Source organism: Pagrus pagrus, assembly GCF_965226575.1.
Source record: "Pagrus pagrus genome assembly, chromosome: 23".
In the NCBI taxonomy this organism is placed as follows: domain Eukaryota; kingdom Metazoa; phylum Chordata; class Actinopteri; order Spariformes; family Sparidae; genus Pagrus; species Pagrus pagrus.
The window spans coordinates 17583948-17607388 of record NC_140205.1 but is presented as its reverse complement, the minus strand read 5'-3'; the positions used below and the strand labels follow the sequence as shown (position 1 = coordinate 17607388).

Sequence of the window (23441 nt, the reverse complement as noted above, 5' to 3'; positions counted from 1 at the left end):
CCTGGAACAATATTGATTATGATGTTCTAGGCACACACACCGACACGCTGATATTGGATAGACCTTAGCTTTTGACCTCCAGTTCAGCCAACAGGCTTCGAAAGCTTGTAGCTGTAACACCCAGAAGGACATTTATCTTGTTTCCATCAACGTGTCCACAGTTTTTATGCAGATTTTGAACTACTGGAAATGACTAAATGTGAAAAAATGTTGAGGTGTTTTTTGCCTTTTACAAAAAAGAGTTAATGTGCCTAATGGTACACTTTTTCTGAACAAGTTCTGGTGTAGTGAACATTTAACTCACAAAACTGAGCTGTATCCGCTCCGAGAGAAACAGAAGAAGAAGCCATGTCTGCTGTTACGGATGTTCCCATAAAATGTGAACTTTAGGTAGAAAAGTTTATTCATTCCAAACGAGTTGATGGAAATGCGCCTCATTTGCATTATGTTTTTAAATTAGCTCATGGCCCAACATAAGATGGACAAGATCTCTACTATTCCTAGTCCTTCTTCTGAAAACTAAGGCAGAATTTATAGTAGTGTGTTAGAAGGTTAAAGTATAGCAATACTGCATTCATACACAGCCACCATAGCTGGAGGCTGTCTGAACTTATGTACACCTTTACCAAAAACTTTGTCAGTTCAATGGCTACTGGAGCGAGAAAGAGTCAGTGACCTTATATATATATTTTATAGCACAAGCTCAACTCACAGATAGACCTCTGCCCTGCAAGGACAACATTACTGACGTTGCTCATTTGCCTTTTTCAATCAAGAACTTCGCTCTCATCCACAAAACTCTCAGGTAACACAAATGTTTTCTTGCGCTATGTCATCATTATCATGCAGTTTTGTGTTGAATCTTGTACAGTATCTGACTATGAACTGATATAGAGATAGCCAAGGCTTTGTGGCACCAAGGTATTGTGGCCTGTATGTGTCACAGGTAGATACTCAGGTATAATCTGATGACCCTTATAGCTCTTGTTGATAGCTCTCTAGTCAGAAAGTCCATGCAAAGACATGAATAATTGATGCATCCTGGACCAAAAATAGTAGAAAGATGGAGAGATAAAAGAAAAGGGACAGAGGTGGAGGGCGATATAAGAGTGAGAGAGGAGCAGGCCGAGTGAGCGATGACACGAGTGAGGGAGGAAAACAATCAGAGAGCGAGGGAGAGACAGCAAGAGATTGGAAAAGAAAGACAGATGAAGTGAGATCCAGCGCTTTTAGCCGGAGAAAACTGCCTTCTATCAAATGTTCGGCCAGTAAATGGGGACGCGGTGGGCTCCGCCGCCGCAAACTACATTATTTACAGCCACAGCTTTGCCAAAGTGGACACAAGAAGGGCTTCAAAGGACTGATCCAAGACTTTATTTTGAGCCATCAAATTACAGCTGCAGTGGGCGAGGTTTTTATGGTAAAAATACACCCATCCTATCAGTGTAAATCAGAAGATGGGGCTTGAACAGAGAAGGTGGTTTCAGGTGTCAGTTTTTAATCGATGCTGGGAAATGAACCTGAAATGTTGGCGCAAAGTACAACACAGTGATGAGTTAGCATCTCAATTTAACACCAAATCCACCATCACCCATCATGAAGAGGAGCTGTTGTTATGTGACATCTGGGTAGAACAATGTTTATTTATTTATTTATTTATTTATTTTAACGCTGTGCTGATCAATATTCAGTGATGGAATGTACGTTTACTCTAGTACTGCACTTTTAAGGTACTTTTACTCGCTACATTTATTGGAAAACTTCAGTTACTAGTTACTTTGCAGGTTGCATGCTGCATCAGAGCCACAGTAGCACATTTTCAAATTAATTTATTTTATCTACGGATAAATAAAAAACCCACCGATTTTTATAATCACAATAAAAACAGTACACAACAATAAAAACTATGCTGAAAATTGGATCGGGTAACTGGCAAGGCCGACCCAAAGTATACATACATATTCATATATACATGTGAATATATGTATAATCTTACTCTTACATGTACTTTTGATACTTACAGTAATTACATTTATTGCCTGAAAGTTACTTTTGATACTTACAGTAAGTACAGTTCACATCAGATACTTTAAGACTTTTACTCAAGTACGATTCATATGGTTGACTCTCACTTTTACAAAAGTTAATTTTTAACATGATGTCTTTACTTTTTACAACACTGTCAATATTTTATGTGTAACTGGAAAGAGTATCCCTCATAGCATGAACACATAGACTCAACTCTGCAGTTATACCCAGCTCTTTAGAGCTTTTTGGTGTCTTTTAGCTCACGGCTCTGGTTTTTAAGTCCACAACGCCACTGTCATCAAACTCATCTCCACAGCAGCTCTGATAAACCCACAACCTGACCACCACCAACAGCAGACAGAGTTAGCATCTAGCAAGAATGCTCCTAAACCTGAATAATATCAGCAGATCCTACATGCCTTAATAGGATGCTGCTACATTCGGATTAAGGCATAATTCAGAATATCCAAACAGCATATGCTTTTTAAATATTTTCAGATTTGTGATAACAGTGCGAAATTAGTGTGCATGTAAACATACTGTAGTCTGTGTCTCTGAACTACAGTGTGTACTCAACTGCACCCTTCCTTCATACAATGGTGTGATTGCAATCCAGTTTTTAATCTGGTTTAATATGTACAGTATCTCAGTTGAATTATTCTAAAATATATCTGAAAAGCTGTGATGTCTATTATTAACTGCATAACATTAAACCATTTTCATCACAAGCATCTGTCATATCTCAGCCTGGATTTATAGCTGAGCAAAAATCAATCTGATTGGTCAAAGATGTGCTTTAATTCTGCTCTGCTTTAAGTGATATTTCATGTTTTTCCCTTTTTAAAAAAATATTTTCCTCTATGCATTACTTTGACATTCACTGCTTCGACAGCACACACGTATTTATTATGTAAAAGCCGTAATGCAAAGGCGGATGTTATTTACTGCAGTTATGATGATGATGCAACTCAATGAGGCACAGGTCAGTGTTATATTTCTTTTTTTATATACACTATGTGTTGAGTCAGTCCCACATCATGTTTTGGTGCATTTATCTGAACTATTTTTGTATTTTACTCATTTTGGCAAACTTCCTACTGTTGCAATTGTAGTGGTGTGATGTTGTTGCGCCATATTATGAACAAGGCAGTGAGGCGCAGACTTTTATTTTGAAGGCCAATGTTTTTACTGTCATGGTTTTTCATTATTCCATGAAGTAGGTTAATATGTCATGAAATTGTGCAATTGTAAATGTTATAATAATGTTGTGAGTTTATAGGTCAAGGAAAAGGTCGTAGATTAATAGCGGAAGTAAAGTTTGTATTTTATTTTGTAAATCTGTACTTACCGCGCTACGTAGTGTTTTACTTCCTCTTTGATCGGTGACTTTTTCCCGAAAAGGTACGCAGTTCTGTTGTGCTCCGTGTTTTCGTAGTTTTTGGTTGTAAAAGTGAAGCTAAGTTAGATAAAAAGTCTTGCAAAGCTGGTGTAGTTATGATGTTAAGTTGTAGAACTGTTGTGTTAGTTCTTTTCATGCATAAACTTGTTAACTAGTGGAGAAGTCGTCGTCTGTGTGTGTTGCAGGGCTGCTAAAGTAGCATGTCATGCTAGAGTGTGTTGTTGAGATTTGGTGTATCAGGAGATATGTAGTGACTTTTCTCATGGTGTTACAGAGCACAGAGAGCATGTATGAGAAACCCTGTGGACATCTGTGAATGTTTCTTCTCCATAATGCAGGTATGTGAGTTTATGCATGTTAATATTATTTTTATTTATTTTTGATTGAAACTTTTTGTTGACTAAATGTGCACTGCATTTATGTTTGTTTATGCTATGATGTATAACTCTCTTTGATCGGTGACTTTTTCCCGAAAAGAGCACAGAGAGCATGTATGAGAAACCCTGTGGACATCTGTGAATGTTTCTTCTCCATAATGCAGATGCAAAAAGCGTATCCTGGAATAAAGTATGCTGAGACCGTTCAGGAGTGTGTCTTTGTCCATCACAATAACACAACGCAGAATTAGACCCACTACAAACTGGTGCCGTGACCCGTCGACTGGTCAGCTGGAGCTGACCACCTTGGTTGCTGCAGTACGAGAGACCAGGATCCAGTGACTCATCGATTGACGAGCGGGAACCGTCCAGCACAGTTGCTGTAGTGCTGATCACTAAATCGGTGTCCTGGTATCGTCGGCTGGCTGGTAAGAGTGAGACACTTCTTTATGCTAACTCCTCGACCGGTGGACAGGAGATATCTTTTGGCCGTGGCAGTACTACAGAGTTCTCATCCTGGTTCCAGCTGGTTCAAGAGACTTTATTCTTCGCAGTGAGTTGAAGAGAGTGACTATTCGCTCAGCGTGCATTGAAGACATATGGGTGCTCATACAGGAGAGTTTCTCTAGGACAATTTTTTTTATTTTTCTGACCTGTACTGTTATTTTCACTGTGTTTTTGGGGGTACGGTGATAATATGGAGACGTTTAAGATACACGGAGTGGGGGCTGCTAGTGATACAACTTTGAGTGCGGGAAGGGGTAGGGGTGTTCTGATGTATACTCCCCTGTCAAAGTCTACACCTAGCAGTCAGTCTGTGTTGCAACCAGGTCGTTTTGCGGTGGGGGGAGACAGAGATGTGGGGTTAGGAGATGATGTGGTCAGGCCCCTACCATTCACTCCAGGAATATCACCTGTACGTCCCTCTCCCCAGAACGTGATCGATTCTGGCATCGGATCACCTTCCAACCAGCTTGCTGATTTGGTGAGGTCGATTGGAGCTGAAATTGGAGAATCTATCAAGGCTAGTTTACAGCAAAAGGGGTCTCCTCACCAAACACCTTCTGTCAGCTCTGACCGACCTCAGCATGTCTCTCATTTTGATCAGTGTGCCACCACCGTCATTGACGCTTCAAAGTTGAACTTAGTACTGCGTTCTGAAGTCAATGTTCCACCTTATTTTAGAGGGGATGGCTCTGATAAGTACTCTATCTCTGAGTGGGAGGAGTTAATGCGGAGTTACTCCCTAAAACAGGGTTACAGTGGGATTGAATACATTGAAGAGGTCATGAACAGACTTTTGGGCAAGGCTAGGGATGTCACCAAGGTATGGTTGCGCAGCAATCCTAATGTCACAGATGTCAATGTTGTCTATAGTGTACTTAGGCGCCATTTTGGTGACGTTGTACACTCCGACCTACCTTTGGCTGACTTTTACGCAGTACAACCTTTAACTGGGGAAAGCACCTTGGATTACTGGATTAGGCTCAATAAAGCAGCTGAAATGACAGAACAGTGCCTAGTCAGTAAAGGTGAGCCTGCTACGGATTTGAGTCGTCATGCAGTCATCATGTTTGTTCGCAACTGCCCTGATAAGGAGCTTGCTCTGATCTTTAAAACAAAGCCACCACGCGATTGGTCCGCACAGGAAGTTCAGGAACACATTGATAACCAGAGAAATGTGCAGGTGTTTTGTGGGAGCCAAATATCAGTGCAGAAAGAGATGGCAGTCAGGCATTGTCAGGAGGGGATAGACAGTGATACTCAGGTGGGTCAGTCCTCCACATCTAGTTTTAAGGTCACACCAGACAACCTTTCCTCTAGTGATGAAAAGTGTACAGTAGACAGAGTGCTGAGTTTGTTGGAGAAGACATTGTCTAGTACTGCTCAACTGACACGCAGTCTACCTCAGAGCAAAGTACGTCAGAACATTCGAGACTGTAAAGTCTGTGGCAGTTCAGACCACAGCACCTCTGCTCACTGTAGGATGTACAAACTGTGTTTCAGATGTTACTCACCAGGCCATATTGGAGCTAACTGTAGTCAGTCAGCTTCTACTCAGTCTCCGGACCAGTCTCGGGTCCCTCACACCCCGGGAAACTAAGTAGCTCCTCTTTGGCGGAGGGCAATGTGGAGCTAATTGGTTTTCCCTCCTGTGAAGATGATATTCAGTCTGTGTTTTCTGCTGCTTGTGAATCAGCTCCGCCGGACAAAACAGTGATTTTTCAGAATACAGTGAGAACAGGTAAAAGTGACAGTTTGTTTTTCACTACTGTACTAGCGGGGGACAAAGTCGACATTAATGGGATGCTGGATAGTGGGTCCATGGCCACATCTCTGCGCGCAGACCTGGTACCTCAGTTGAGGGAGGCGGGAGTTGTGAATGGCGATTTAGTATCTCCTACAGACATTATTCTCATTGGGTGTGGTGGGAAACAGACAAAGCCAGTGGGAATTTGTGAAATGAAACTGAAACTGTTTGACTCTGACTATCTTGTCCCGGTTTTGATCGTAGACGGACAAGTAGATGAGCTGGTCGTGGGCACTAACCTGCTCAAACCAATCATCAAGAGGTTCAAGCTTAACGAGGCCTATTGGCGTGTTTTAGGCAGACCTGATTCATCGCAGCGGCAAGAGGCTACTGGATTCATTCGTTTTTTAGCCAATTTGGAAAGATGGAGGGGGGAGGAGATTCCGGACAAAGTGGGGACAGTTAGGCTAAGGAAAGCAGTAACACTGGAGCCGATGAGTGAACATGTTGTGTGGGGCCGTCTTCCTCCAGGGACTGAACTTTCGGTTGGTAGTACTGTAGTTGTGGAGCCAAGCTCATCACGTTGCATGCCCCGAAACATACTAGTCGGCAGGGTAGCGACACCTTTGTGGGGTGATGGGTGGGTTCCTGTAAAAATAATCAACCCAACTGATTCCAAAATCACATTGCGAAGAAATGCGAAAGTGGCTGATGTCTTCCCGTGCATTGCGTTGGAGGATTTTGAGGAGGGCACCGAGCGGGCAGTTCATCAAATGGGGGGGAAGGTAATCAGTGGCAGTAGTCATGGCAGTTTGACAGCACAGAGCTCTGTAAGGCACAGTGGGGTGAGTGGGAGCCCTAAGCTCACGGATTTGGGTCTTCAGGAGTTGCCGGTGGAGGATTGCGAGGTTTCTCCAGTCTGGAAAGAGAAATTGACAGATTTGATTGTGAAGTACGAAAGCGTGTTTTCCAGACACAGTTTGGATTGTGGGGAGGCTACTGGTTTTTGTCATCGTATTCGGCTGGCCGATGACCGCCCTTTTCGATTACCTTACCGCAGGCTCTCACCAGTTCACTACCAGAGGTTGAGAGAGACACTAGACGAGATGGAGGAGCAGGACATAATCAGGAAGTCTACTAGTGAGTATGCTTCACCTCTGGTTTTGTGCTGGAAGAAAAACGGTGACCTTAGACTGTGCACAGATTTTCGCTGGCTGAATGCCCGAACGGTCAAAGACGCACATCCTCTGCCTCATCAGGCAGACGTTCTGGCGGCGATGGGAGGCAACGCCTTTTTCAGTACGCTGGATTTGACGTCGGGTTATTATAACGTGCCTCTCCACGAAGACGACAAGAAATACACGGCGTTTTCATCACCATTGGGGCTACATGAGTACAATCGCATGCCCCAGGGTCTTTGCAATAGCCCAGCGACTTTTATGAGGATGATGCTGACGATTTTTGGTGATCAGAACTTTCTGTCTCTGCTTTGTTATCTTGACGATGTGTTGGTTTTTGGCAGAACAGAAAATGAAAGCTTAGAGCGGCTAGAATTAGTTTTCCAGCGTTTGAAAGAACATAATCTGAAGCTCTCGCCAGCTAAGTGCAAGCTTTTGCGAAGATCTGTCAAGTTTTTGGGGCATGTGGTTTCTCAGGAGGGGATAGCCACTGATCCTGACAAGGTACAAGCGATAGTGAGGTTGAGTGAGGCAGATATCATGGAGAGTGATGGGGTCACACCCTCAGCTGACAAGATTCGTTCGTTCCTCGGCATGGTAGTGTATTACCAACATTTCATTGAAAACTGTTCTGTGATCGCTAAGCCACTCTTCCAACTTACCTCAGGGCACAAACAGCCACGTGGCGCTCGTGGTAAAAAGCGGCTGAAAGTTGTACGCAGACTCGCTCCTATTGACTGGACCACAGAGTGTAGACAAGCTTTTCAGGCGTTGAAGCAGGCTCTTGTTGACCAAGTTTTGCTAGCCCATCCTGATTTTGCTAAACCATTCATTCTGTCTGTTGATGCGTCCACCAGTGGATTAGGGGCCGTACTTTCACAGGTTCAGGATGGCCATGATATCGCTCGGCCTGTTGCGTTCGCCAGTAAGTCACTGAACCATGCTCAGTCTAAGTACCCAGCTCATAGACTTGAGTTCTTTGCTATGAAGTGGGCCATTCATGACAAGTTTAGTCACTGGCTGCAGGGGCAGAAATTTACTGTGTGGACGGATAATAATCCTCTCAAATACATTTTGACTAAACCAAGACTGGATGCATGTGAGCATAGGTGGGTGTCTAAGCTGGCCCCGTTCGATTTCGACATTCAGTACATTCCCGGACCCAAGAACATTGTGGCTGACGCTCTGAGTAGAGAACCTTTTGTGAGAGGTACGGTAATGCACCGGTTGACGAGAACTCCCTATCATGTGTTGCTGGAGGAGGCAAGTGGCGTTTCTTTGCCTTATGTACAGGACATGTTTCGTCTCTCCTGTGAGCAGCCAGAGGTGGGGAGGCAGACTCCGCCTATCTCAAGTCCCTCTGAAGCCGGTGGGGGTGGGATTTGTAGTGGCGGTAAAATATCGAGGGAGGAAGTGTCTGCTGTGTTAGATGTGCATCGTCACTGGGAGGATGGTGGTTCAGTAAGAGCAGTCAGTCATGTTCAGCAGTTGCAGCAGGTGGCATCGATGGGTCAGAGACCGCTGCCTGTTTTCACTCACGAGGAACTGCATAATATGCAATCTCAGGACCCTGTTTTGAGTAGAGTGCGTTTTTTTGTAGATAGAGGCCACCGGCCATCTCGCAGGGAGAGAGTTCATGAATCTGGGGAGACTAACAGAACACTGAAGCAGTGGGGAAAGCTCATAATCCGGCTGGGTGTTCTTTATCGCGTTTCCAAACATCCTGTGAGCAAAAAGAACATTTTCCAGTATGTTGTTCCACGTGCTTTGAGGAGTCAAGTGCTTAAGGGTGTGCATGATGAGGCTGGCCACCAGGGGCAGCAACGCACTTTATGGCTCGCCAGGCAACGTTTCTACTGGGATACAATGTCCAATGATGTCAAGTTGTATGTCACTCAGTGTAAGAGGTGTGTGTTGAGCAAGGCTCCAGAACCAGAAGCCAGAGCTCCACTCGTGTCCATCGTCACTACTGCACCACTGGAGTTAGTATGTGTTGATTTCTGGTCAGCAGAGGATGGTAACAACAAGTCAGTTGATGTTTTAGTAGTTACTGATCATTTCACCAGGCTAGCCTGTGCCTATCCCTGCTCAAACCAGACTGCTAAGACAGTTGCTCGTGTGCTGTGGAATAACTTCTTTTCTGTTTATGGATTTCCTGCGCGTCTTCATTCAGATCAAGGAGCTAATTTTGAGAGTGCACTAATAGCCGAGCTTCTACAGTTGGCAGGTGTTGCAAAGTCCCACACTACACCATACCACCCTATGGGTAATGGGCAGGCTGAGCGTTTTAACCGCACTTTGGGCTCCATGATCAGAGCTTTACCACCGCGTTCAAAAGCAAAATGGCCCCAGATGTTGAACACACTGACTTTTACATATAACTGCACCGTTCATGAAACCACAGGGTTCCCACCTTTTTTTCTGATGTTTGGCCGCACTCCTCGATTGCCTGTCGATGTGATGTTCGAGAGTGTTCTGTTGGATGGAGAGACTGTTGATGTTGACAAGTATGTTCAGTCTTTGGGGAAAGATCTAAGGGAGGCTGCAACACTTGCTCAGACACGTATTAGCAAACAACAAGCCAAGCAAGCCGACGTTTATAACAGAAAGATGAAAGGCTTTTCTGTAGAGGAGGGTGACAGGGTCCTTTTGGCAAACAAAGGGGAAAGGGGGAAGAAGAAATTGGCGGATCGATGGGAGAGTGCAGTGTATGTGGTTGTAAGTAAGAACAACGAGCTTCACACATATAGCATTCAGCATCCTGTTACAGGTCGGATTAGGACAGTCCACAGGAACCTGATCATGCCTGTTAATTTTCTGCCGTTGCCTTCATGGGGGGAGTCTGACCAGGAAGCGGATTTTAGTAGTGACCTGAGTCAAGATACTGTAGACACGTTGGATCAGATGGAGCAGAGTGATACTCGGACTGCGCGCTGGGTATCTGACCTCTCTGAGTCTAGAGGTGAGGACGAAACCGATCAACCTGTTTTTTTGGAAAGGTCTGGTGTTCGCAGAGACTTAGAGGAGGGACCGCAGGTTGATGTAGAGAATGTCAGCAGATTTTCTTCATGTGGAACAGAGGTTGAGAAAAGTGCTGAGCCACAAGCTCATGTGGACATAGAGTCGGTTGAACCGAGCTCTGGCAGTTGTCAGCTGTCTGATCAGTCTGTTGACACCCACAGTGTTGGGTCTGCTATTAGTGACTCTATACACTTAGACAGGATTTCATGCGGGGACTCGGTAGCGGGAAGTCAGTCACAGGCCATGGCCACTGACCAGAGGGGGGTGGTCGTGGGTCTCTCAAGGGGGAGAATTAGCACCAGGCTAGGTAGGTTGGTTAGGCCGGTGAATAGGCTTATTCAGACTATGACCACACAAAGGATTAAGATGGTTACTTAAAGCGTAGCTTCTATCTGGAGGTAGCTGTATAGTTTTGTATGGTATATATGTATTTTGTGTGGCGCTGTGCAGGACAATTTTTTTGATGTGCCACAGTTGTTTTTTTGTGTTGGGTGTACTTTATTGGTACTATATGTTCCATAGCCCTGAAATGTGTATATGGCATATTTTCCTGGGGTTAAACGTGTGATTGATCACCTCACGTTTGCCTTAATCCTTAGTTGGATAGTTTTTCATAACTGGTTGGGCTGGTTTATGTTTTGTAGTAAGGGAACTATATAGTTACACCTGTAGACACCATATATGAAGTTTCATTTGTTTTGTTGTGCCATCCGCTTCGTCAATGTGAGTCGTGTTCATTATATGGCGCAAAACAGTGGGGGTGAATGTAGTGGTGTGATGTTGTTGCGCCATATTATGAACAAGGCAGTGAGGCGCAGACTTTTATTTTGAAGGCCAATGTTTTTACTGTCATGGTTTTTCATTATTCCATGAAGTAGGTTAATATGTCATGAAATTGTGCAATTGTAAATGTTATAATAATGTTGTGAGTTTATAGGTCAAGGAAAAGGTCGTAGATTAATAGCGGAAGTAAAGTTTGTATTTTATTTTGTAAATCTGTACTTACCGCGCTACGTAGTGTTTTACTTCCTCTTTGATCGGTGACTTTTTCCCGAAAAGGTACGCAGTTCTGTTGTGCTCCGTGTTTTCGTAGTTTTTGGTTGTAAAAGTGAAGCTAAGTTAGATAAAAAGTCTTGCAAAGCTGGTGTAGTTATGATGTTAAGTTGTAGAACTGTTGTGTTAGTTCTTTTCATGCATAAACTTGTTAACTAGTGGAGAAGTCGTCGTCTGTGTGTGTTGCAGGGCTGCTAAAGTAGCATGTCATGCTAGAGTGTGTTGTTGAGATTTGGTGTATCAGGAGATATGTAGTGACTTTTCTCATGGTGTTACAGAGCACAGAGAGCATGTATGAGAAACCCTGTGGACATCTGTGAATGTTTCTTCTCCATAATGCAGGTATGTGAGTTTATGCATGTTAATATTATTTTTATTTATTTTTGATTGAAACTTTTTGTTGACTAAATGTGCACTGCATTTATGTTTGTTTATGCTATGATGTATAACTCTCTTTGATCGGTGACTTTTTCCCGAAAAGAGCACAGAGAGCATGTATGAGAAACCCTGTGGACATCTGTGAATGTTTCTTCTCCATAATGCAGATGCAAAAAGCGTATCCTGGAATAAAGTATGCTGAGACCGTTCAGGAGTGTGTCTTTGTCCATCACAATAACACAACGCAGAATTAGACCCACTACACAATGTCTCATTTTAATATCTGCATTCATTCAAACTCCACCACCAGATTGACTGAGACAGAGGCCAATTACCAGTATTTACTATACAGCATGCGTTGACATTAACAATAAATAGCATGTAGTGTTTTTAACTTGCTACTTGCAGCATTTCTTCCTCATCAATAAAAGATTACCACATTAATTATGCAACATACTATATGTATAACTACTGCAAACAAATGAGGTCGTCACTGAGCAGACTATCAGCCTCGACTCTGCACTTTACATTGTGTTAAATCAGAGTGTAAATCTGCTGAGTCGCTTCGTGGCATGAAACAGGAGGAGGGGAACTGAGGCTCGGATGGTTGACAGAGCGAGAGTCGAACACGGGGAAGAGACACAGACGGCGGCTGCTGCTGACAGATGTCCATCACATGTTCACACTTTTAAGACAGCAGTGTTTACTCGCAGGACTTTGAGTGGATAGCACTTGTGAGAAGGATTTACGAGGATTAAGGAAGCAGCCGGGCAGATATGGACGAGACAGATGAAGCGTGTCGCTCTGCATTCTTTGTCAAACTGGAGTGTGAAACTGAGGCTTTTTTATTGTTTATCTGACAAAGAGATCCCTGCCGGAGAACAGTCAGCACAGCATATGTGATACAAAGTCGCTGATGTTGGATCTGACGGTGTAACAACTTACTGAGAGACTGTTTGTAGTAACAACTAAAACAAGAATAAATCACCTGCGGCAAAACCTGCAGGAAGGTGCCTCATTGCCAGATTTTATGTGAAGAAGCTTTGCTTTTCTGCCCTGGTTGTGTGTAGCTCAGCCCCACCCTCAGTCAAACGGACACACAGAGCCACAGTGCTTTATACATTGATGACATACTGAGAGCAGAAAAGAGAGAGACGTAGACAGCGATGTAACCTGGTTGCTACATTTTTACAAAGTCCTGACCTCACTCCTGCCTATTGGCTGGGGGCTAGACACCCACTGCCCAAAGGTTGATACCCAGAAGTATCCTGAACACAGCAAAGAAACTAAGGAAATAAGAAAATACAAGCAGATTCGATTGTCTCTGTAGATGGACGCCACCACACACTTCTAGTGGGTCATAAGTGATGATGGGGAGGAACTACTTCTGTTTTAGTCTATGCATTGTTTTTTTTAGGGAAATCCTGTATACCTTTAAGTTGTTTAGCTAATGTGTTTGCAAACAGGTGACTATTTGCACATTGCAACAGACACAGAGCAACATTAGTATTCATTTGGAGTTTTGTGTCTGGCAAGCCACATATGGATGTTGAATATTTTAGCTCTGTTTTGTCTCCACCAACTCAGCACTTCAGCAGTTAAATGCTCACTATGTTCTCCAGCTGGTTGTTAACTGTGTCTGCTGCTGGGTGCTCAGTTCACTTTTGGTTTGTCAGAGCTTTTTCATTGAAGACAGCTGCCTGGTCATAGACAAGGTTAATGAGCAGGATGAGAGATAACAAATACAGTATAAAGTTGTGGGCTATAAAACCGAAGCTGAAGCGCTCTGTGGAGCTGAGGGGAGCTGCAGAGTTGGGTTTGTCACAACGACAACAGCTCTTACGATACACGTGTAGCTTTAAAGAGGCACTATGTAGAAATCTGTAGCAATTTACATGTATTAATCACTTTTCTATTGGCCATATGTGAGCGGATTATAACGTGATGTGAAAAAGGAGACTTTCTCTGACTCTCTCAGTTGCCTATATATGTGACTTTATGTACGTTCTTTGAGTCCCTCGTCTCAGCAGCAGCAGTCTGCTTAGATAAACTAATAACCAGCACAAAGAAGGTCCTTTAATATATAACTAAGTAGAGCTGGCTCTGTGTCTTCATCACTACAAAGGCCCTCATTAAATTTGCACATTAAATATTGATTAGCGCAGCTTTAAAATAAATTCAACCTAGATATCGCATAACAGCTTTCACAGTGGGTGGTGGACTTGGTGTTAAAACTGAGCTCTGCTAACTCAAAGACTTCAGATTCACACTTCCTGCTTTTTAAGAGCCTTTTCCCAGCATGAACTAAAACCTGACCCCTGAACCACCTTCTCTGTTGAAGCCCCATTTTGTGGGTGTATTTTTTATATTTTCTTTTACCATAAAAACCTTGCCCTAGTGCAGCTATAATTAGCTTTAAATGCAGTTCTTTCGGTGCACTTTCACAGGTGCCACTGCCGACATATCAGCAGCAGCTCTTCACAGGTTGGAGACGGTGCAGAGGGAAGAGAACTGCCTCCCCTTTTTAGAAATTAGAGAGAAAAAAGGAAAAAGTCTAACAGCCTGGGGAACAATTAACAGCAAATTTTGCATACCGCCGTCCAGAAAAAGTTCAAACGGTTTCAAGTTCTGATGTCTGGAAAAAAACATGCAACCTCAGCGCTTACAAAAACAGACAGACAGTGCTCGGATGTGTGCTTATCAGGCAGACAGAGGAAACACACAGTTGTTCTGATTTTAATGAATAATGAAGCTACATGCATGTACAGTGAAGTTATTTGATGAGTCAGAAGTCTGTCTCATCAGACACACACACACACACACACACACACACACAGGCAGTGGCAATCTGCAGCTCTGTCACTATCAACCTAATCCCTAATGCGACATCTTCGATACTGTTATATAATAACAAGAAGACAGCACACCGCAAGCACACACACACACACACACACACACACACACACACACACTCACATGCAACAGTCGTGTCTCAGACATGCATACACAATGTATTCTTGTATCTGCACCTTTACGTATCTGCATGCGTCAAACTGTGCGAGTGTGTCCCCACTGTATACTCTACATAGTTGGCTTATGTGTGTTTGTTTATGGTGTGTGTGTGTATGTTGAGCAGAGCAGCGTATAAAGACAATCATCAGCGCTAAGTATGGAGGCGCAGGGTCACACAGGAGAGAGGGGCCTTCCGCTAACGAGATGCTAATGAAAGGACAAGCCAGCCCCTGTCACTGGGGTTCAAGTAATCTGTGGCAGCAGCTCAGATAAAGCAGATCTGGAGGAATTCTCGTGAGGAAGCGGCGGATAATGAGGCCACGGAAAGCTATAATTCTGTTTATTCCACTGACACTTTGATTATATTTCAGTAAGAGACTTCAGCATTTGTTACAAACCGCTTGAGAAAACCTAGCTTGCGTGGAACAGTGGACATTTTACTTGCCAATAGTTATCTGTACTTTTATATTCGTAGCTACTGCAAACACAACACATATCGAGTTGTGCTTTGCAGTTGGACCAATAAGTTGATTCTGGTTTGCAAAGTACTTTGTGTTCATAAAACAGTGAGCCGTGGTCACAGTATCACATCACATGAATGTAGCATGTCTGCTACTTCAGGCTGTGGCAGTCAGGGGTTTGTGTTGTATGTGCTTGATGTCTTTTTCCTGCCTCCCCCCCTTTTCCCTCACTTGTGCTTCCCAATGTGTGTGTGTGTGTGTGTGTGTGTGTGTGTGTGTGTGCGTGTGTGTGTGCAGAGAGATGCACCTGACAGTCATCAGCTCATCACCTCTTGCTATATAACCCTGGTCTCTCTCACCGCTCTAGTGCCAGATTGTTCTGTCATGTTTGATTCCCCAGCGTCTCTCTGCTCAGCTGGCAGTCCCTGCTTCATAGTAATTTTGTAAATAAAATAACTGTTGGACTGCACTTCTGTCTCCGATCTCTGCATTTGGGTCGAACTAAAACTCAGCCTTAACAAACCAGCCACTAAATCCTACACAATCCTACTTGATTAAAGGGGCACATTGTAGTTTTGGAGAGGAAATTTAAACTCTAATTACTGACAATATCAATAAAGTAATAATACGAACTTAGAAATATTTCCTTTTTTCACTAACTGAATAAACAAGCTGTTCTCAGAGGAAAATAAGGTCCCAGAACACTGTTTGAAGCTAGAAAGATGGCAGGGTCCGCCACATATAAACAAAGAAAGACAGTATAAAACTGTGTTGTCCTTTAAGGTCAGTTTGTTTATTCACTTTATTCCGTCATGAAAGTGAAGAGAGTTTGTTTATTTAGTTTGTTTGGAAATTAAAAGAAAAAAAACATTCTTCCCTAAAACTACATAGTGCACCTTTAAAGCTGCACCGGTCAGCATCTGCATATTAACGGGATAAAATGATCATATGTGATGTGAAAGAGGTCTCTCACAGTCACAAACCCAACCGGACTTATCACTCAACTAGTGTCTTTCAGCTCATTGTTTTGGTTTTACAGCCCATACATAATATAGCTATGATAAGCTAACTATATGCTACCTGCCCAGAACCAAACAGCTGGCAGACACAGCTATATTCCTCTCAAGAGTTGGTGGAGACCAGAAACAAAGCTAAACTCAGCTGGTCTGCCAGCTCTTATACTGTTAATAGTTTACTACATAGTGAAACTGGTGGACACAGGTCTTTGTAAAGAGAACAGTGTGTCCATTAATAAAAGAGCAGGATTCACTAACTAACAAATGTCTGTCCTTGTCTCTATGGATCCTTCTCATTATGCTAACGCGTCTCCTCACTCCCCTCACTCACAGCTCGTCTCAGCGAGGACGTGAGAAAGAGAGCATCCACCTGTTTACTCAACACAAGCTCCTCTAAAAGCCTCTCAATGAGTGCATTTAAAGGACACTGAAGATCGTCCGTGATGGCAGCGGGGGAACGAAGATGCTACTGCCCCTCTGTCTGATCCTTGGACTTAATTCTCTGCCTTTTTGATACGTCTGCATGTTTAAACGCCTTGTGACTGTTAAATCCCTGAACTGATCCTGTCTGCCTGCTTTTGTCTGCTTGTTTGGGTCCTTTCCTTGTTGCCTACTGCTACATCTAGTTGGCTAAATCACTTTTGTGACAGTTACATTAGCATTCAGCAGTTGCGAGTAAAAACAGATGTCTCACCAAAGTCCTCAGAGTCAGGTAAAAATGTCCAAATCACCAGAAATCGTGTAACAGAACCATTCAGGTTCAAACTAGCTCAAGGTAATCAAGGTAAAAAGTTTTTTTGAGTGATTTCATATCGCATGCTCGTCCTTTGTGATGTTTTATTTTTAGGGAAAATCTTTCGCTCACTTCCAGCTGGGCCCTCTTTCTTCTCTGGACCCATCTGCTCCCAGACTCCGCTCATTACTTTCAGCGCATATAACTCTGCTCTCACATCCACAACATCATCATAGCGAGCGGTAAACAGCTCTCAGGGTCTTACCGCAGCACAGTGGGGTACTGTAGATTGAAGGATCTCCACTGATTGGATTCATGTTTCTCCCTCTTAAAGTGTTTCTCTGTGAGCACCGTTAAGTTAAGTCTTTGCTATTCTGATTCCTGCTGTGACGGCCACGTTCGACCCCAGAGCAGCGACGCAGGGGTCAGACAAGAGGAAGGGGATTTGAAGGGCAGGGGTCAGGGCTTGAAGGTGGCTGGTTCAAATCCCTGAAGCAGCTGGTGAATAATCCTTCACAAGAAACCACTGCTGGAGAGTCCTTAAATTGTCCTTAAGCACTCGCTGAGGTATTTTGTTCATCGTTATTTTGGTGAGAAGAGTCACGTGCCTTAAAGATAATTATGTGTTTGTTTGTAGGGGAAGCTGAGAATTGAAGTGCAGCCTCTAAAACGGCACTCTTCCATCACTGAGGTTAAGTGTGAAAGATGAAATAAGATGAAGTTATTGATCTCCGTGAGGAAACTGGGTCATCACGGCAGCGAAAAACAGGAAAGGAAAGAAAAATCTGGGGGCAGAGAAACAGAAAACAGCAGTTTAAGGTTTCTGCTTGCAACCGCCTGTCCTCTGGTTCCCACACACGTGCAGATTACGGCTCAAATCTGCAGACAGAAACACTGAACTACATGTAAATCTGTTCTCTAAGGATTTAAGTGAAGGTCCGAGCTTTGGGTGACTCCCCGCAGCTTTGATGTTAATTTGGGAGGTGGCAGATTAGGAATAAACAGTGCGGTGACACTGTGTGAGGCCGGCCAGGAGACTTTGGGAACCCTGTAGCTCGTCTGATCTTCCCTTTGATGGACGCTGCGGGGACCTGGCTGCAGCAAGAGTCAATAACTAAGTGGTTCGTCGGTATCGTTCTGAGAAAGGTTAATGACAGGGCAGCAGCATGAGTAAATCACATGTGCAAGTAGATTTACAAAGGATAAATTGATACAAATGGAATAGAAATAATAAAATCAACCAAAAAATGTTTAAAGTTCCTTTCAAAATAAAATTAAAATTAAAGAATGACAAAACCCACACACAAAAAACCCAGCAAAAACTAAAGTGGATGAAAAATATGAGAAATATATAAAGTGTAACTCGTCTTGCTTCTGTGAGGGCTGAATGTCAAAAGATTAAAAGTGCTCCTGAAGCTGGCAAGCAGCCAACTTCTATGGATTTAGATTTGTTTCCCAATCTGAAGTGTGTGTGTGTGTGTCTGCTCGTGCTAGTGTGTGTGTGTGTGTGTGTCTCATGCGTTTTGGATGTGATTCCTAATCTGAGTTCAGGGCTCGCTGCAATCTGGCATCACATTCTCTATTTACATTTCAGGTCTTTCACTAAGCTGTAATCCAGAGGGAAACGGCTCCCTCTTCTCCGCTGGCAACACCAAAGACGACCAACAGAGTGCTAAAAACAACATCTCAATTAAAAGGCTTATACATGATTAAAAACAGCACCCCCCAGTGTATTTCATTTGCACATACCTTTCACTCTTTTGGGGAGAATATGAAAATTAAAACGCTGTTTTATAACAATTTGAAGATGAAATGGTCACTGAATTTATATTTAATTTTGAGTTGTTCCAAAGTAGAAGATAATCAGATGTTAATTCAACTTTAAAAATTAAAACATAAACAATGCGGTATAATTTTCCATTTGTGCAAGCATTGAAAATGTGTTTTTTTTTAATTTTCAACAATCTGCAGCAGCTCCTCTACTCCATTGCATTTACATTGAAATGAAAATATAAATCAAAACAGCGTTTGGGAAACCATTTTCAAGTGCTTGAACTTAAACTGTAAAGTGGACAAAATTCACAGGCAATGAGCGAAATGGTACCCCAGGTCAGTGGCTTTTGCATTTATTTATTTTTTGGTAATTTCATTGTTATTGATTTTCTTTCAATCACTCATTCTACATACAAGCATAAGAATTAAAAATGTTTTATTTCAGCAATTTCTACGCCACCTTTTCTGGACATACCCGCTCCTTTGGGGACAGTTTGAAAATGAATATGGTTAAATATATCGGTCATTGTCAATTTAATAAAGTCCCGAGTGCGCTTCCATAAAAAACTGAAGTAATATAATGGCACTTAAAACATCAACTGGTATCTCCACTGACATGGTCAGCTAATGATCCCTGTATACAGGCAGTTCATTTCCAAACTTGACTTTTGAGGTATGATGTATTTCTGCTCTCTCTCTCATGATACACACTGTATATATAATTACAGCCTCATACATTCATGAAATTCAAATACATGTTCGTTTAGCCATTACAGTAATAAGACTCACTGCTCCCATGAATTAAAGCTTGTTCAGTATTTACATTTTGGATGTAAAGTACCAAGCAGTACATCTCAGCTCTAACTCGCACCCTGAGGCAGTATGCAGCACCATCTTGTGGTTATTAGTTGATATTGCAACTTGATCTTAACTCTTCTTCCTTTGAGCACCTTCACTCACACATATTAACTTTTTACCTTAAATACTTGTGTTCCCTGACAAACCCCTCTTTCAAATCAACATGAGTACAACTCAAAACACACGGGTCGACCAAGTTGCTCATTTTTCTTTGACGTAAACGTGGAGGCAAAGGAAAACAAGCTGGTGCTCGTGAAGAGTATTCAGCACCACTGCAGACTGGACAGCTCCACGTCAGGCTGAACAGATAACGGGCTAGTGCAGGTGGACTATAGCCGGGTGGATTTATAGTGATTGTAAGATATTGTACGAAGATAGAGGATGATTGGATGAGAGCTGAACACATCATGAGGCCGTCAAAAACATCAACATCCTGAGTGGCAGCCTCAGCATTATGTAAGCAACCTCACAATGTAAACCAGGCTACACACACAGGGCCACAGCTATGATCATTATCGTTTCTGGCAATTTCAGGATTTTAACATCCTGAGGAGTGTTTTCTTTTTGTAGAAACCTGCTTCAACTGATTTTTTTTTTTTTTTGCCACTTGCAGGCACAGGAAACAAGCTGTGTTGAAAAAACGTACATATTATCAACCTTTAAAGGGTAACTCCGCAAATTTTACACGTTAGAGTGTGTTTACAAGTCTTGGTGAGTACTGCTGATTATATGAATAAAGTACTATAAGGCCGTTTGTGGCTCCAGAGTAAGCTGCACATAATCTGATGAATGTCCTCCAGTGGCACAGTTGCATTGTAGGTAATGTAGGCACCAGGTTTTGAAAAGCAGTCCACTGGTCAAGCATTGCGCTCTCAGGTGTCGGTCTCATTATAAACAGTTTAAAAACAAATGATCAAAACGCATTCTTCTTCCTTTTCAAAATCTGGCACCTACATTACCCACAATGCAACTGAGGCACTAAGTGACATCACTGGAGGCAATTTATGAGCTTACGTACATTATTTTTTAATACACATGCAGTGATGCTGCCCAAGACCTGTAAACACACTTTAATGTGGAGTTACCATTTAAGTTGATATGGCTAAAATGTTAGCCAACACTTTTGTATTTACACTCAGAGCAACATTAGCATTTAGTCCTCGTCATGTCACTGAACTCATGGCAAAGGTACGTCCAATATTCACTCTCCTTTAGCTCTGTTCTTGGTCTCTAGCTCTACTGACTGGCTCTTAAGTCTCTTAGTACTCCACTGTTTGGAACTCTGCTTGTGTGAGGTGTGAAACCATTGACAAAGTTTCACATAGTGTAAGACCAAAAGAGGTTTAGAGAGAATTAGCTGAGAGTGTTAGGGTTATGTAAGTTCAAAGGTCCAATGAAGAGGAGACCAACACACACACAAAACACACACCAAAGTGAACTTCATTTGTGGGGCTAGTGGACCAATCATGAGCCCTCAGCGGTAAAATAATGTGTGTGCGGTTTGAACAATATTTCAGCATAAAGTAACGTATTTGGTGCGTTCACTTGTCACTATAATTGTAATAAATCTCACTTCTTCTTCTCCACGTTCACACATTGAGTGGATAATCCCTCGAAATTGCTTTTACCAGGCAGCCAGGGTTTTTGTTTGTTGAACGAGAAGCTAAGAATTAATCCTCATTACACAATGGAGGGAAAGCTGTTGGGTCGTTTGGTGCGTTTAAATACTGCGTACGGTATGTGTGAGCTTTTGTCATCGGAGGGCCCTGCACATGGTTTTTACATATATCACTTTCATGTAACACTCGATGTGTTCAAGGTGTTTTGTAACTCTGGTGAGGAACAAGTTAAACTGAGCTGCAGTCAGTGATCATACGGGAAACAGCAACACATATGAAGAAAAGTCATGTCACATATTAATATGTGGGAGGTTGACACATGTTAGCATCAAAAATGCAGAAAAACCCAATCCCAGACCCCCCCAGGCACCTGCCCTGGGGGGGTCTGGGAACCTCAGGGGCCCTGAAGTGAACTTTGAGCTTTGTCATGACATCATATCGATGTGCTTACATTTTAAAAGAAGCTTACATAAAAGATGCTTAAGCAGATCCTAAGAATTGTAACTAACACACCCATGCTCTATAAATCTCAAAACTTAAACTGACCACACCTGCCTTGTGATTTCTCCTTATATAATCCAAGCACTAATGAGGGTTTAGTCAGGAATACGGGCCAAAAGAGAAAATCAAACTTTTTGAAAGATGGGATCACAGTGATGGTAGAAGAAACTGAAAACAGGCACCATGCATTATTTGGCCTCAAAAGACAGTTGACAAACAAAGCCAAACACACAGGTTGGGAGTGTGTCGCTGATGCACATTGTTCATAAAACTTGTACAAATGTCACCACAGGTTGGACACATATGTATCCCAAACTGCAATGCCCCAACATAACCAGCACTTATGTCAAGTATTAGACTTTAGTTAGAGATAGAGATGAATAACTACTTAGTTTTCTGCCAAATCTGGTCTTCGATCAAAAATATTCGGCTTTTATGACAATGTAAACACAAGAATCATGTAAATCCCAATAAACATGACCTCATAACATAGTTATATAACAATAGTTCCCCCACATGAAGAGAGGCATGCGACCTGTGGCCAGTACTGTGCATTCATTTGCACCACCTACTGTGCTGAAATGAAGTCTAATAAAACCACTACTGTAGATAAATAACACAGACAAAACAAAATAATAAAAAAAATGATAATGAATAAAACAAGTACCCAGTGAAATCAAACACAGTTTTGATGCCAGGGCATTAGACTGCTTCACCAAAACAGATTGTTTCTCACAGACAGAAAGAGGTAGCAGCTCAGAAAACATCTGCTTTTCTAAGGCAACAACAACAACAACAACAACAACAACAACAACAGTAGTTTAATCCAACCATATTTGAAGTAGGCCACTGTTAATTCTGTGTTATATCTTGTAGTACAACAACAAATGGCTTGTGTGTGTGAGACTTTTTTCTGCCAAACGCGCATTACATAAACTGCTTGAACTCTATTAGCCCTCACTTACTAATGGTAAGTTACATCCATCCTCTGGTTTTATAAATCATAACCATCACTCTTAGATTAATTAAAAGAAATAAAAGGACAAATTATATTTAACACACAGGCCTGCATTTCTTCTGAGTCTCCATTGAACAATGTGTTGAACCTCATTGGTTACCCCCGCTCTAGAGGCTGACCTGGCCCTCAATATTAATACAAAATACAAAAATACATATGGCTTTATATATAAAAAATGTTTTTAATATTTTATATTGATTAAAGATGCAGATTAAACCAAGATATTTATGTTAACAGAAGCCATAACCGATGGTTCCCCTTCACCAGGCTCCTGTCTGAGAGATGCACCTGCTCACACTGACTCAGTAAATCCTGTAGAGGGCAGTGTGGGACCGCAGCCTGAGGCCAGTGGTTCCGTCTCCGGTCCATTTGTTTCACTGTGAAGAATTCCTGTCATATAATTCAAATAATTTGTATTCATGTAAAGCATTAACTAATTATATGGATAACAAAAGGGTCACACTTAAGCCTTCACTAACACCACATAGCCTGTTGTATGATCAACATGGCCCTCTTTAATCTGCTGTAGTATTATTATTGCTTACATTTCATCTATTAAAGTATTCTCTAAAGTTCTATTTATACTGTATCCTTATAATCCTCCTCTTAGATGATTCCATGTTGTCCTTTATCTAGCAGATCCAGCATCACAGCCACAGTATTTCCTCCTCAGCTCCATTATTTTCCCTGCAGAGACAGTTTCGCTGCAAAAGCCTGCACACGCACTCACCCACGAACTTGTGCAAACTTTACTTATCCCTGATT

General features: G+C 42.4%; 1 protein-coding gene and 1 long non-coding RNA gene across 3 annotated transcripts in view; one reads left to right on the top strand and one right to left on the bottom strand.

The window, feature by feature from the left end:
* The window catches only part of LOC311252917 (uncharacterized protein), a 45287-nt gene that overhangs the window by 21541 nt on the left and 305 nt on the right, over window positions 1-23441 (bottom strand). The window lies entirely within an intron of this gene.
* On the top strand, window positions 3255-11894 carry LOC311252621. The gene is made up of 2 exons (XR_014621542.1): window positions 3255-4232; window positions 11586-11894. It is a non-coding gene; the product is annotated as an uncharacterized lncRNA (long non-coding RNA).